Raw genomic sequence first — 15,374 nt, 5'->3', positions numbered from 1 at the left:
ATTTTATTTCAACTTAATATGTGATATATTTCAAATCAATTATACTTAATGTGCATTCAGACTGGTGAAAACATTGCATTTGAGTTACACTTAAGTGTATACATTTAAACTATATTATTTGTATAATAAGTACACTTTATAAAAGTTCACTAAAGTGCTTTTTTTTTTCTTTCACAAAGTGAAACTGCATTGTTTTGACACTGTTACAATGCTTCAGTTATTAATATGTTAGCTGTTCAAAATATTCCATTAAAACTAGTAGCTATTTGAGGAGCATGCACTGATATTTTCAGTTCCATTCGATTGCGCGTTGTTTCAAGGGCACGCTCGCTCACAATAAGACGACTTATGAATATTCATGTAACTCCACCCACGGGAACAGTTTTTCACGGAGACCGAATATTACACAACACCGGCTCCTCCCCTGATCTGAGTCTGTAATGTATTCAGCGCGTTTTTCAGTCCGCACTCCGCAGGGTCAAAGAGCAGAGCAAACGTCAGAGAGTACAAGGTGTGTGTGTGTGTGTGTGTGTGTGTGTGTGTGTGCACCAATACGTCTTCGCTGCGTTCACCTTCAGCCCTTATCACAGTGTGACAGTTGTTTTATCTTCCAACAAAAATGAAGCGACTAACACCCATGAAAACATACGTTAGAAAACGTGATTTATTTTAATTTCCTTTTTTAAAATGTATTATTATAAATATTATTTATTATTATTAATATTATTGTGTATTTCGGCATTACATTATGCAGCCATGCACAGACATGATTAAAGACACACATCATTTTCTGAAAGCACTAAATGGCAGAGAGAGAAACATCATGTGAACTTATTTTGTTTTGTATTATTAAATATAATTCTGTTTTAAGTAATACTGGTGTTGTTATTTTTAATAGATAGAAATAAATGTAGAACAGATTAATCATATTGCCACTAGACAATTACATGAATACATGTTTTGTATATTCTTAATGAATATTAGCTGGTTAGTTAAATGATTTGAAATGAAATAATTTTTCAGGGGACGACTTGATGTATAACCAACCGTATTGTGGATTATAAAGGCTAACAAGCTAAAAAAAAAAATAATAACTCATATTTCATTGTAGATGGATATACAAATTTTTTTCTTGTCGTGCAGGAGTAGGTCAGAATAGAACAGACAGCCTCTCACACACAGTACCACTGTGTTCCCAAGATTTATAGCAGTCATTCGTTTTTCACAGGAACCGAATATTACACAACAGGTGCGAAGGTCAGCTCTCTATCAGTGATTTTCTTTCGATTTGTTCAGGTGTAAAAATGGCGTCAGGTAAGAAACTATTTGGATACGAATAAATGCAGCCATGTTTCATTGATTTATAACGTATATGTGAAATATTAGCAAACATAGAGTTGTTTACTTCATTTAGTTTATTGAATGATATTTCACTTCGGTCTTATATTTATGTTTAATCCATTGGACACCAGGAAATAACTAAACTTCTGCGTGGGGTTTCTTTTATTATTATTGCCCATTTATTAATATTTTTGTGTAGGCTATAGATCATGAGTTGAAGTGTAATTTGTATATGTTCTGAAGTTAAGGAAAATAATAATGTCACCAATCAAATGAGTGTTGATCTCAATGATCTGTGATCAGCAGCACACTGTTCTGAACTCAGTTGGTAAATGCAAACATTGTGAAGTCACAGCTTTTCAGTGCATGCAGGCTTTTATAAATCATTTATAATGGATAAATCATTTGTTCTCTTTCTCTGTATGTCTGTGATTTTTCTTCTCTAGCATCAGCAGACAGACACAGTCCAGAATTGGATCGTCCTCACAGTAAGTAAATGAAATCGCTGGCATGATATTAAGATGTGTTCAGCATTTATGTGTTGTAATCTTCCCCCGGATTCACAGACAAGGCTTAAGTCTAGTCCCTGACTAAAATGTAAGTTTAGTCTAGGAGCTATAATAACGTACTCGGTTACTGACGTAACCTCGGTTCCCTGAGATGAGGGAACGAGTACTGCGTAAGCTAGCTTACGCTATGGGAAAAGGTCCCCTTTTCTCAAGAATATGAAGCCAAAAATTATCCTTAATTTTTAAATAATGTAAAACGCAGTGCCGCAGCACAGCAGACCCAAGCGAAGCGGCTCGCGCGCTTATTGGCTGTGCTGCGGCAACTGCAGCAACCCATGGTGAGGCGGCGGAGAGTAACGAACCAATGGGGGCGCTTCGCGAGAGCACGCCAAAATAGGCGTGGCTGGAACTATATAAGCCACCGCTTCACCATAGGGATCAGGTTTTAAATCGACTGAAGCGATCACCCGGTCCGAGCACATAGCACGGCAGGTTACGCAGTACTCGTTCCCTCATCTCAGGGAACCGAGGTTACGTTAGTAACCGAGTACGTTCCCTTTCGAGAGTACTCTCGTACACAACACAATGTGGGAACACAATGTAAAACGCCGTGCGTGCTCGGGAACTTCGACCTGTCACAGCCCGAGGCGAGAGCTCGGGGCTTTATAGCAGGAGAAATCCCAGTCCCAACAGCCAACCTTAGTGAGCTTTATATAGGGAACGAAAAAAGGGGGACGTGATAAGGCTTAGCACGTCTATATAGAAAGTACCCTGGCCTGCAGGGCAGGGACTTGCAGATTAAAGAATCTAATAAATGTGGACGGAGAGGCCCAGCCTGCCGCCGCACAGATATCATCCAGTGGTATCCCGCAGAACCACGCCCATGACGAGGCCATGCCTCGGGTGGAATGGGCTCTGATGCCGAACGGGCAGTGAAGGCCCTTAGATTTGTAAGCCAGCGAGATAGTGTCTACTATCCATCGCGATAGGCTTTGCTTCGTGGTGGCGAGACCTCGGGTGCGCCCACCAAAGCATATGAAGAGCTGGTCCGACCTCCTGAATAAGGCGGAGCGCGCAATATAGGTTTTAAGAGCCCTGACGGGGCAGATGAAGCTCGTGTTGCTTTCATCGCTTTGCGAGGAAAGGGCTGACAGCGAGATGACCTGCGCTCTGAACGGTGTTGAGAGCACCTTGGGGACATAGCCGTGTCTTGGTCTGAGAATGACTCTGGAGTCATTAGGCCCAAACTCGAGACAGTCAGCGCTTACAGATAGCGCATGTAAATCCCCCACTCGCTTGACTGAGGCCAGAGCCAGTAGAAAAGCGGTTTTGAACGAAAGAAGCTTCATATCGACAGACTGAAGCGGTTCAAAAGGGGGGCCCTTTAAGGCCTCTAGGACCGTAGACAGGTCCCAGGAAGGGATTGAAGGGGGTCGGGGAGGGTTCATCCGACGAGCTCCCTTAAGGAAACGAATGACCAGTTCGTTTTTTCCCAGTGATAGGCCGGCCACCGGAGCATGAGAAGCTGCAATGGCTGCCACATACACTTTGTGCGTAGACGGGGATCTGCCCGCATCTAAACGCTCCTGTAGGAAGGAGAGTATCTCCGTCACGTCACATAAGTGAGGGTCTAGGTTCCGTGTCCCGCACCAGGTGGAGAACACTGACCATTTCTGCGCGTATAGGCGCCTGGTTGAGGGCGCTCTGGCTTCCGTAATGGTCTTTAACACTCCCTCAGGGAGGTTCCCGGGTACCCGTTGAGGGGCCATACATGAAGGGCCCAAAGTTCGGGGTGGGGATGCCAGAGCGCGCCCTTCAGCTGCGTGAGGAGATCTTTCCGCAGCGGTATTGGCCATGGGGCTGTACTGGACAGCTGCATCAGCTCGGAGAACCAAGGTTGGGTCGTCCAGAGTGGGGCTACTAGCAGCATAGCACATCTGCTCTTCCTGACCCGATCGATGACCTGCGGTAGCATCGCGACCAGTGGGAAGGCATAAAGCGGGCGTCTGGGCAAATCGAGGGCCAGCGCGTCCCTGCTCTTTGAAAAATATATTGGGCAATGAGCGTTGTCTTCTGAGGCGAAGAGGTCGACCTCTGCCCTGCCGAAGATGCTCCACATCAACTGAACCGTCTGTGGGTGAAGAGACCACTCCCCAGGGGGAACATTCGCCCTGGAAAGCATGTCCGGGCCCCGGTTCAGGATGCCAGGTACATGCGCTGCCTTTAGCGAGCGCAGATTGTAATGTGCCCATGTCAGAAGACGCTCGGTCAGGGTGTGCAAGGTTTCTGACCTGACACCACCCTGGCGATTTATGTAGGCCACCACTGACATGCTGTCTGATCTGACCAGAACGTGGTGGCCCTTTAAAAATGGGAGGAAAGCTTTCAGGGATAGTTCGACCGCTATCATCTCCAGACAGTTTATGTGTAACAGTCGCTCCGGGCTCGACCAGAGGCCGGAGGCAGACCTGCCCTCGTACAGGGCGCCCCAACCTAGGTTGGTTGCATCTGTCGAGACTACTTTCCATTTCGAGACAGCGCCCGTGCTTACGCCTAACTGATACCAGTTGGCTATTTTCCAAGGGGCCAGAGCTGTGATGCAGCCGTGGGTCACCCTGATGCGCGGTCTCTCAGCCAGCGATGTAGTGGGCGCATGCGCAGCAGGCCCAGTTTGAGAACCGCAGAGGCTGATGCCATCAGACCTAGCATTTCCTGAAATCGTTTGAGCGGGTAAAGAGACCCGGCTTTGAACGACACGGCTAAATGCTGAATAGTGAGAGCGCGCTGTGACGTCAGACGCGCTGTACATGTCACAGAGTCTATGTCTATCCCCAAAAAGGAAATCCTCTGGCTGGGAGACAGAGCGCTCTTGACAGTGTTGATCGTGAGACCCAGGCATTCTAAATGGCTGAGGATCCAGGATCTGTGTGTCGTCAGTAGTTCCTCGGAATGGGCTAAAACTAGCCAGTCGTCGAGGTAGTTCAATACTCGCACTCCCCGCATTCTCAGGGGTGCGAGAGCGGCATCCATGCACCGTGTAAACGTACGGGGCGCTACGGAGAGGCCGAATGGAAGAACCATGTACTGATAAGTCTGCCCCTCGAAGGCGAATCTCAAGAATGGCCTGTGATGGGGTGCTATTTGAATGTGAAAGTAAGCGTCTTTCAGATCCACTGAGAAAAACCAATCCCTCGGGCGAATTTGCGCGAGTATTTGTTTGGTAGTTAACATTTTGAACGATCGCGTCATAAGCGCTTTGTTCAAACGTCTGAGATCTAGGATGGGTCATAGGTCAGGAGGGCTTCGGAGGCTCGTGGTTCAGCACAATCCTGGGCCGAGGTCCCCGTCTCTCTGGCGGTTTGCGGCTCGTAGAGCGAGAGCGGTGCTGGGTTTTGGTCGCTGGGCGAGACTGTAAGTCTGGCTGCGATGGCTTCGAGGTCTGAGGGGGCGGCGCATTTCTACGGCGTCCCGCAGCAGAGCTAGAGCGTTTCGGCAGGAAGTGTCTCATTGCCTGTGACGTTTTCTGAGCCTCAGTGAAGCGTTCAGCGAAACCCTTAACCGACTGGCCAAAGAGGCCGGAAGGCGGATTTGTCGGCGTCTTTCATCTCCGTGAGCATGAGCCAGAGGTGTGGCTCTAAAACAGCGAGGCTTGCCATGCTTCGGCCGATCGCTTGTGCTGTGGTCTTTGTCGCACGCAGGGCTAGATCAGTAGCGCTGCGGAGATCTTTAAAGTCATAGGTATCTGGGGCAGACTCGTCCAGGTTACGGAGAAGTCTGGCCTGAAAAACCTGCAGCACAGCCATGGTGTGTAGAGCCGAAGCAGCTTGACCAGCGGAGGTGTAAGCTCGGCCAGCGAGAGCTGAGGTGGTGCGGCACGGCTTGGATGGATGCACAGGCTTCGACCGCCATCCAGCGGCTGAGGGCGGGCAGAGGTGTGCAGCAATAGCCTCCTCGAGAGGGGGGAGGCTCTCGTAACCGTGGTCTCGGGCGCCGTCGACAGAGGAGAGCGCTGACGAGACAGAAGTCTTCAAGCGTGCGGAGAATGGGGCTTTCCACGACTTCGTGAGTTCATTGTGAACTTCCGGGAAGAAGGGGGCGTTTCTTTGCGGAGGGGCCGAAGGGCGCCCCTGCAGGAACCATTCATCCAGCCTGCTTTTAGCGGGCTCGTCTGGAGGAGACCAGTCGAGCTGAAGGTCGCTGACAGCCCTTGTAAGCACGCGAGTAAGCTCCGCGTCGATATCGGCGCGTTGTCCGGTGCAGCTGGGTGCTGTAGAGGGGGGGGGGTCCGCAATGGAGCCCGACCATTCCTCACTACTGGACGCGGCGAGAGAAAGGCTGTCGTGTCTGTCCTCTTCCGCCTCAGGCGCTCCGAAGGAGAAGGGGGCGCTGGTGAGCAGGGACTGGCGCTGCTCGTCCACGAAGAGGACAGGCGAAGGAGAGAGAGCGGGCGAGGCACGCGGGGAGTGTTCCGGCGTGAGCTCGCGTGTAGCAGTATGCTCAGGCATTCTCTGATCGCGGCGTTTCTTACGCGGCACTTGAGAGAGAAGAGGCGGAGCGGGTGGAGCATCGTGGCTGGTTTGAGCTAATCGAGCCCGCAGGGTCGATATAGCCATGTCGTCGCACTCAGGGCAGCCGCCCTTGAAGAGTGCGCTCTCAGCATGCTCGCGGCCCAGGCAGGAGACACAGATGATGTGGCGGTCCTCGCTGGGCAGAGGGCCTCGGCAGGAAGCGCAGGCCCGAGGCATTTGAAACAACGCCTCGAATTCTGGAGGAAAAAAGTGTGATGCGGTGGCAAACACACTAGCTTTGAAAAGGATATAGTCACGCCGGATGGCGCAGCAGGAAGCGAGTGCTGAAGGCGGCGTCGAGATGAAGCACGAGCCGGCGTCCTCAGATCTGCGTTGCAGTGCTATCCCGCTGAGAGGCTTTTCGACGGCGTGTAGAGGCTTCTCCGGAGAAGACAGCGAAGTGCAGGTGAGATCGCTGAAGGAGATGAAATCTGATCCCTATGGTGAAGCGGTGGCTTATATAGTTCCAGCCACGCCTATTTTGGCGCGCTCTGATGTCCAATGGGCGCGAAGCGCCCCCATTGGTTCGTTACTCTCCGCCGCCTCACCATGGGTTGCTGCAGTTGCCGCAGCACAGCCAATAAGCGCGCGAGCCGCTTCGCTTGGGTCTGCAGTGCTGCGGCACTGCGTTTTACATTATTTAAAAATTAAGGATAATTTTTGGCTTCATATTCTCGAGAAAAGGGGACCTTTTCCCATAGCGTAAGCTAGCTTACGCAGTACGAGAGTACTCTCGAAAGGGAACTGAAATACACTTGTCTGTGAAACCGGGTCTGTGAAATATGTTGAGATTTACTAAAAAAAAAAAAAAAAAAAAAACACATGATTGTGAATTACTCGCATATGTGCAGTTTTACCAAAACAGTTAAATTGATCAAGTTAATGTCTCGTTGTATTTGAGAGAGACAGCATGTGATGTTGGTCAGTGGTTAACTGTTTGATGAGAAAGAACCCATATTTTTACATGTATAGTTAGACCAACTTCTGCTGTGTAAGAAAATATTAGGCATCATAAGTTTAAATATAAATTCTGTTATTTTTTATTTCTCTCATTTTCCAAACATGAATAAAGCCTCCATAAAATCACCATAAAACAGCTTTTTTACATTTATTTTATTTTTTTACATTTATTCCTGTCTTGTGTTAAAATGATTTTAATGTTCACTGATGATTGTGCAGTGTTTTTTATTCTTTTTTTGTGTCTCTGCTCTTTTCAGTGAGTGATCTGAGTGATGTTCAGCTGGGAGAGAATCAGGAATCTGATCTTAGTGAGAACACAAACACAGGAAGTGATGGAGGAGGTTTGTTACTCATTGTTTTATAATAAAATGATAAGAGTATGATCATGAACAATTTTGTCCTTCAATAGTTACAGTGTAGTGCAAGAGACAGGAAATGACAGGGAGAAAATGAGAGGTCACTTTGTGACTCCATGACGTTTTTACAAACTACCAAACTACCAGACTACCAAGTCTGTTTTTATTTGTCAGGGAGAGACTTCCAAATCAAGCAGCTATACAAAGAGATAAAACCGATTCAATAAAAGCACAATAAAACAGAGTCATCATTTCTGAAGAAACATTAAAAGTTTTCATTTTCCAAAGGAAGTACAGTCTTTGTTGGATTTTCTTTGAGACAGCGTCAACCAGAGGTTCAAAACACAGTTTGTTGTCTAAAATGACTCCAAGATATTTGTATGTGTCCACGAGCTCAATGTCCGTGCCCTTAATAACCGTGACTGTAGGGTGGTGTCCTGCGAAAGTCAATGACCATGTCCTTAGTTTTCGATACATTCAGCTGTAAAAAGGAACTATCGCACCACTCTACAAAGTCACTGAGGACTGGCCCATGGTCCCGCTCATCCCCTGATAGCAGGCTGACAATGACAGAATCATCAGCGAACTTAAGTATGTATCTATACTGGTACAAACTGTGACACTGGTTTGTGTACAGGATGTACAGGAGAGGAGACAGACAGCAACCTTGGGGGGAACCAGTGGATGTAAAAGTGACTTCAGACTTCAGACACTCTGGGATCTGTCTATTAAAAAATCCAATAACCAGCCCACCAAAATCAAATCAAGTTTAAAATCCGCAATCAGTCACTCAGCAAGCAGAAAAGGCTGAATGGTGTAAAAAACAGAAGTAAAATTAACAAATAAAAGTCTGACATGAGTCTTTGCTCTATCCAAATGGCTAAGAATAAAGTGCAGTAGTGAGATCACAGCATCCTCCACGCCCCTGCCAGAACTGTATGCGAACTGCAGTGGATCTAACTGATCTCCAACCTGCAGTAGGACAGCCTCTTTGATCATTTTCTCAAAGCTTTTCATAACCAATGAGGTCAAGGCTACAGGTCTAAAATCATTCAAAGGATTTCGGGGAGCTGCACTTGGCTATAGTCACAATAATAGAATGCTTCCAACTTCTAGGGACTCTTTGTTGTGATAAGGACAAATTAAAAATGAACTGAAAGATATGACAGAGTTGATCAGCACATGTTCTTAATAATTGCCCACAATACCCAGCTGTTCTCCAGGGGTTGCCGAGAATGGTATGGTTTGAGCATGTCATGGTGAATGACTTTTACTTTGGTCTCCGGGTTTCTCGGGATCCGGTACATTAAGTCGTCCAGATGTCCCAGGATAAAGTAAGGACCATCATAGTTTCTCCCCTATTTTGTTTATCACTTGCTTCGTGCTTGAGGCCTCTTTAATGGTCGAGCATTTGCAGCACAACTGGTGCATGTGCTACACCTAAGTGAAACATCGACTAACATTTTGTACCAATAATACCTGGTCTGCAGCCAAGACAGCGTTCGCTCCACACCGAAATGTCCACCCACTGGCCCCTCATGCATCTGGTGCATGACATCTTTCCGGAAAACTCACAGCAGGATAATCTGGTTGTAAAACCTCATTTAGGTAGTAACATCGTAACAGAATGCCATCCTTCAGGTACAGTCTTTGCCACTGACTCCAACAGGCTTTCATTGCCGGCCTGTAGAGTGACACATCTTCTCAAGAGGGTCGTTCCATGCTTTCCTTCATCCACCTTTTGATGGGAGTGATATCAGAATCCACTGCTTGGGCAGTACTCAGTTCTTCAGTAGTCCACCCAGAGAATGAAGAAGTACAGGCAGTGATGGCAGGTTGTACTAGCCCTACTTGACAAGACTCTGTGGTAACAGCTGCAAGTTCATTATTTACAGGTTTTTCATCACACTGGACTGCCTGGTGACAGAGCTGAGAGCTAATCAAGATGGGATTCTTAAGGTTGCATGGGCAAGTTGATCGGCATGGCCTTCGGGAAAGCACATCAGCATTTTTTTATGACAGTGACCAGGGTGATGAACAACTTTGTCATACTCCCCAAGCTTCTCGAGCCACATCCCTCCGGTTCTCTCATTCTTATTAACCACTGTAGGCTACTATGGTCTGTGTGTACAGTGAAGGATCTGCCCAGCAGATACTGATGGAAATGTGTTGTGAACTCCACTACCGCTAAAAGTTCTCTCAGTGTGGTGCAGTTATCCTGTTCAGTTGGCGTCAGTGTTAACGAAGATGACATTTTTTTTGTTATGAAGATGAGATGCTGATGGAGCTAAAACTAATATCTGATGATGAAAACTATGACAAAATATATGCTGTGTTTTCGTTAACAAAATGAGAATGTAATGTTATTCGAGGTCTACCGGACATTCAAAATACATCCTATAGGCTACGGTCTTGTCCTTGAAAATGTGGGTCCATCATTGGATTGGAATCGGATTAGTGGCGTTCGCATATCTAGTCTCAGTATGGCAGCCGCAGTGGATGGATAGACTACCAAAAAGCAAACTAGCGATCTGAAACAATGGCCTTAGCACCCGAAAGGGTAGTGATGAGGTGACCAGATGTCCTGTTTTTCCCGGGAGTTACCATTTGTTGTTGCTTAACTTAAAGTTAGTGAAGGTGGGATAGGCGGAATTGCGCTTATAGAAGGGCTTTCTCTTGTGCACGCTTCACTTCTTCAGTTCTCATATAGAGCATGCGATCAGTTCTCAGTGCTCAAATACACACACAGAAGTCAAATGTCTATCATGTAGCGTATCTCATGTAAATAACAGTTATGGATTAAGACATTAAGTGAATGTGAACAGGTGGGTGAAAACTGAATGTGTGTCAGTATTACATGCATGCCTTCCATCTTAAAGGGACAGCATTCCTAATTAAGTACCTATCTGTGTCATTATAATGGTAGCCAACAAAAATAAAACATATTTTAAGTAAACCTACTGTATCTGAAATTTTTGTTTAATTTGTATCTCTTTCGTACTTGTCTTCTTATTCTGCTTCTTTTTCAAAAATGATAAATTATATATTAAATATATTATAGCCTATATGAACATCTATAGTTTTTATAAGTTGCTCCCTTTTCACTACTGTTAAAGGGATAGTTCACCCAAAAATGAAAATTGTCCTAATTTATTCAAGTTATTCCAAATTCAATCCTTGATTCAAATTTATCATAAGCTTAATTGATTTGGTCTAATGAGAGAAGAATTAATTACTATTTTTGTTTGAAGACAACATAAAAAAATGGCTACCAAAATATATGTTGGTAACTGCAGCTTGACTAAAAGTAATGACTACAAGTATCGACTAAAACTATATGAGACTAAAATGACTAAAATGTGACTAAGACTATTAAGCATTTTCGTGTCAAGCTAAAGAGTAAGACTAAATCAAAAATTACTGTCAAAATTAACACTGGTTGGCGTCAGGCTCCGACTTCCATTTGCTAGTACCCACTCCTCTCCTTGTTGCGGTTGATACAGCACATCCATGATTCCGAAGTTACTGGCATCTGTATCCAGAAAAAGATCGCCGCTGTCCATAGGGTAGTCAAGGATGGGGGTGGTAGTGAACAGCCCCTTTAACTTATCAAAGGCCTGTTGGCTCTCAGGGGTCCAGTGAAATCGGGTATGTATTCTTAGCTGGTTGTGAAGGGGCTTTGCAACTGCGGCAAGGTCTTTGACAAACAGTCTATAGTAGGTTGCAAGACCCACAAACTGCCAGACTGTGTTGACGCCGAATTTTCTACATTTTCTCAGGATCAGTAGCTATAGTCAGTAAACACAGGTAGACTACCTGGCGGTAAAATAGGCACACTCGGCGGGTTTCAATTTCAGGTTGGTTCTTCTAGCAGCTGCATCCTTCTTGTTGGCCGCGGCGCTCGCAGGGGATGGATGGCCCGGCATCCTGGCTCGACGGCCGTGTAAACGGGTGCAGTTCTTGTCCGGACCGCGGGTCCAGCAGCTCACATCTCTGGTGGCACGGGAGTCCCTCAACGCACCCTTCCTGGACCCACGAGGACAACAGTGTGCATGCACGGGGAAGAGACCGGTCTCCTGAGGAGAGGCACGTTGGGCTTTTAAACAGCGGCAGTGATGAGGCTCCATTTCCTTCAGGTGTGCCCCATCACACGCCGCCAGCCCTGACTCGTCCAGCGCCCCTCCTCTCACACACCCACTCCAGTCAGGAGCCTGGTGAAGGGCGGCGATTTAGGACGGGTGCCGGTGACAATCAGGGAGGAGGCAGCGGACTCGTCACATCACATATATATAGAAATCTAAAATATGTTTCTTTGAAATGTATAGCACAGTACTAAAGGCAGCAACATGTCATAAATAGGACAGAACAAGAAATACTGTTAATAATCTTTGATTGCACAGAATGTGCATCCTGTGTGCAGAATGATGAGCTTGAAACAACATGGAGTCACAGTTTCTTAAAAAGAAAATAACTTATAGTAATTTTTGGATTAATGCTTACTGGAGACGCAAACCGGTTCAAACGATTCAGTACGATCTGGTGAACTGGTTCAACTGGTTCACTAAGAAGAACCGGTTATATCAAACGATTCGTTTGACAGACAGCCGTAGCGAAAAGAAGAGTTTATGTAACTGAGCTTTTACGGGTTTGAAACAACATGGGGGTAAGTGATTAATGACAAAAATGTACTTTTTGGGGTGGAGTATCCCTTTAAAGCAGCAACTCCTTTTTCCTCTCTCCCGCAACACAAGGGATGCACCAATGTATCAGCCAACGATATTTATCAGACGATTTTTCCTCAATTAACAACCATCGTCATATCGGGTATATAAGGAAAAAGGCCGATATAACAAACCAATGGTTTATTAATTAACTGCGTGAAGGCACAAAGCTGTATAAAGTCTGTTGCATAATCCTAGCGCTGTTGTCTGCACTTCAATGCTAATCAAATAACAAAGGATTGCACACTATTCTTAGCTAAATAATTTTTCTAGCTTTTATTAATGTAGCAGACCTTGTCTGAATGATGACCAAAACTTTACTGATGTCTTATTGTTTATTGCATCATTTTTCAATAATAAAAAAAAAAAAAATCACCATAAGAGCTAAACAAAACACAGCACAAAAAGTGCACATTAAACCCTCTCTCAGTTGCATTCTAATCAACATACAGCGACTTACACAAAACACTTATTACAAGTAACAGTAAACAAATATATACAGAGCTCATGCCTTTGCAGGGGGTGCTTATTAAACTGACAAACTGAAAGAACTGTGTGATGTCATTACCCATATAATGTTAGCTCCATAGACTAGAAAACTCATCAAAATAAGAGTCCCACCTTAGTAAAGATCTCAACCATATTCAAACTTACAAAAAATATTCAAATGTATACAAAAACAAATTAGAATATTAAACATAATAAAGTCTGTTACAATAAAGGATTGATATGCATTTAATTTATAGATTGAATTATTTTACATTTGTTTTCTTTATTTCTGTACCTGAAAACGGTTAAATCTACCACCTTATTTAATATGTATCTTTGTTCTGTGGTATTTACAGTATGTATGCCTGCTGAATGTTAAATAGATCCAATCCATGTTCAAAAGAAATGATTAAATGATGCAGCAATAAAACTGCTGCTATAATTTAATGCAGGTGTTATTGAACTTTGCTGAATTAAAACATGATCAAAATACTATCTATTTTGATGCCAAAATATCAAATAAAAGAGGAAGTGACATATCAGAATCAGCCCCAAAAAATCCTATTGGTGCATCCCCCATGATAAATATTTTCACAATATAAACGTTTTTTGCAGCTTGTCAGTGAACAACGGCTCTGTGCTGTAAATGCTGCTCCACGTGAAAGCACACACGTGTAGAGTGGATAACCCCCCCACACACACCACCCCGGCCCCTTTTTTAATGCACGATCACTTTCGAGATTCGCGATCGCATGTACTCTGTTTATACTATGGAGCAACAGTACTTACAACACATTTTACAAGATTATGTTTGTCAGTGGTACTGAGGATCTGCAAATCATTCCCCATCACTCTAAGTCATCTCTCATTACACAGTGTCTACACCGGACGCGAAAGTTGTCATTTTGACGCCGAGCCTCATCAGCTAAAGTCGGTCTAATTTTGTGTCAGCACGTCATAAACAGAATGCGGCAGCAGTTTACTGTCAGGGATTTGTGGTGCATTGCCACACTGCGTCCAGTGTAGACAGCATCACTGATTTTACTGAGTTCTATTGACTGATCTATATATAATGAATCTCTATTATAGATCACTGGTTCTACAGTATTTTGTCACGCCACACCACTTGCATCCAGTGTAGACACGGTGTTAGGAATTGTTAGTTGTTTTCCCTTATAAGGATTCACGATTCGGGAACAACTCCCCCAATTCACCGCCGATGTCATCGTCCATCGCGATGTTTCACTGTAGACATCGTCCGATGCCAAATTTGAAGACATCGCCCAACCCTAGTGTAGAGACTAACCGCATATCGTGCCAATATTTGTCATGCATCCCTAGTTTTCACATCTCTTACTGTGGTAAATGTGGGGGGAAATGAAAGATTTCTTGGCCATGAATTAAAACGAATAAAATTTTCAATTATAGCCTATATATAGCCTAGACCTGTCCTGCTCATGTCCCACAGCCGTGTCAATGCGCAGAGCCCAGTATTAAACAATTATATCTGCGGAAATTATAATTAAACATGACTTAGTTACTACATTTCAGTACAAAATAAATGTATATTGTTTCTGTTTTAATGTACTCTTAAAGTTTGGATAACATTAATAGCGTAATTTGTACGTTAGTAAATTATTCTCGGCAAAGATCCAGTCACATGCACATGAGCCATACACAGCCCAAAATTAAACTGCTTAATCAACCATTGATAGCATTAATCCATTGCATCTATTATTGACAATTAATCGATCTACAATTAATAATTTAAATCCCTATTTGACGTAAGGACAAGGTTATGCAGCTGAATACAGTCGTCAGACACCGTTTGAGTAATACTGTCACTGTTGTTAGACTGTCAATGTTCAACCAAAAATTATAATTCTGCTTTTATTGCCACATCATGTCATTCCAAACCTGGGTATAATTTCTTTCCTCTGTGGAAAATAAACAGAGATATATCTCAGATACCAAATATATACCAAATCTTTAATTGTGCCTTTTTTAAATCATGGTATATGAGTTAACTTCTTTGTTTGGATATAGCTGGAAGCCTAGCACACTCAACAACATAGAAAGAGCAGAAGAGCAATGAGAAACTGGCCATGAACTAATTGGATCTTGCATGTTATCATGACTGGTCAGGTTTGAATATACGAAGAAAAAAACTAATGAGATTTGAGAGCTTGAGCATGAGGCAAGATTTTTGTTTTCTTAGTCTCTTTACTAATGAAGACAAAGTAGAATTCGAGAAGATCCAGATAATATTTAGCTCATTAATAATGTGCTACACTATGATCCGCATGATTGGTCCAAACACACAAGTGTCTGTGTTGCTGGAGAAAATGGAGCAAGTTATTTAGTCAAACAGTGTTTTTTTTGTTTCTCCACAGAGACATCGATGGAGACACAGATGGAAAAACTGTTAGA

The 15,374-nt window shown here is 44.3% G+C and overlaps 1 long non-coding RNA gene across 1 annotated transcript; it reads left to right on the top strand.

The window, feature by feature from the left end:
- The first annotated feature begins 1,237 nt into the window (after positions 1 to 1,237).
- Positions 1,238 to 15,369, top strand: LOC132159028 (uncharacterized). Its single transcript, XR_009437737.1, has 4 exons — positions 1,238 to 1,314; positions 1,788 to 1,833; positions 7,649 to 7,719; positions 15,338 to 15,369. It is a non-coding gene; the product is annotated as an uncharacterized LOC132159028 (long non-coding RNA).
- The last annotated feature ends 5 nt before the right edge of the window (positions 15,370 to 15,374 follow it).

This window comes from Carassius carassius, chromosome 16, assembly GCF_963082965.1.
Source record: "Carassius carassius chromosome 16, fCarCar2.1, whole genome shotgun sequence".
In the NCBI taxonomy this organism is placed as follows: domain Eukaryota; kingdom Metazoa; phylum Chordata; class Actinopteri; order Cypriniformes; family Cyprinidae; genus Carassius; species Carassius carassius.
Note: the sequence above shows the minus strand (reverse complement) of the source record. Positions and strands in the feature narration are given on the sequence as shown.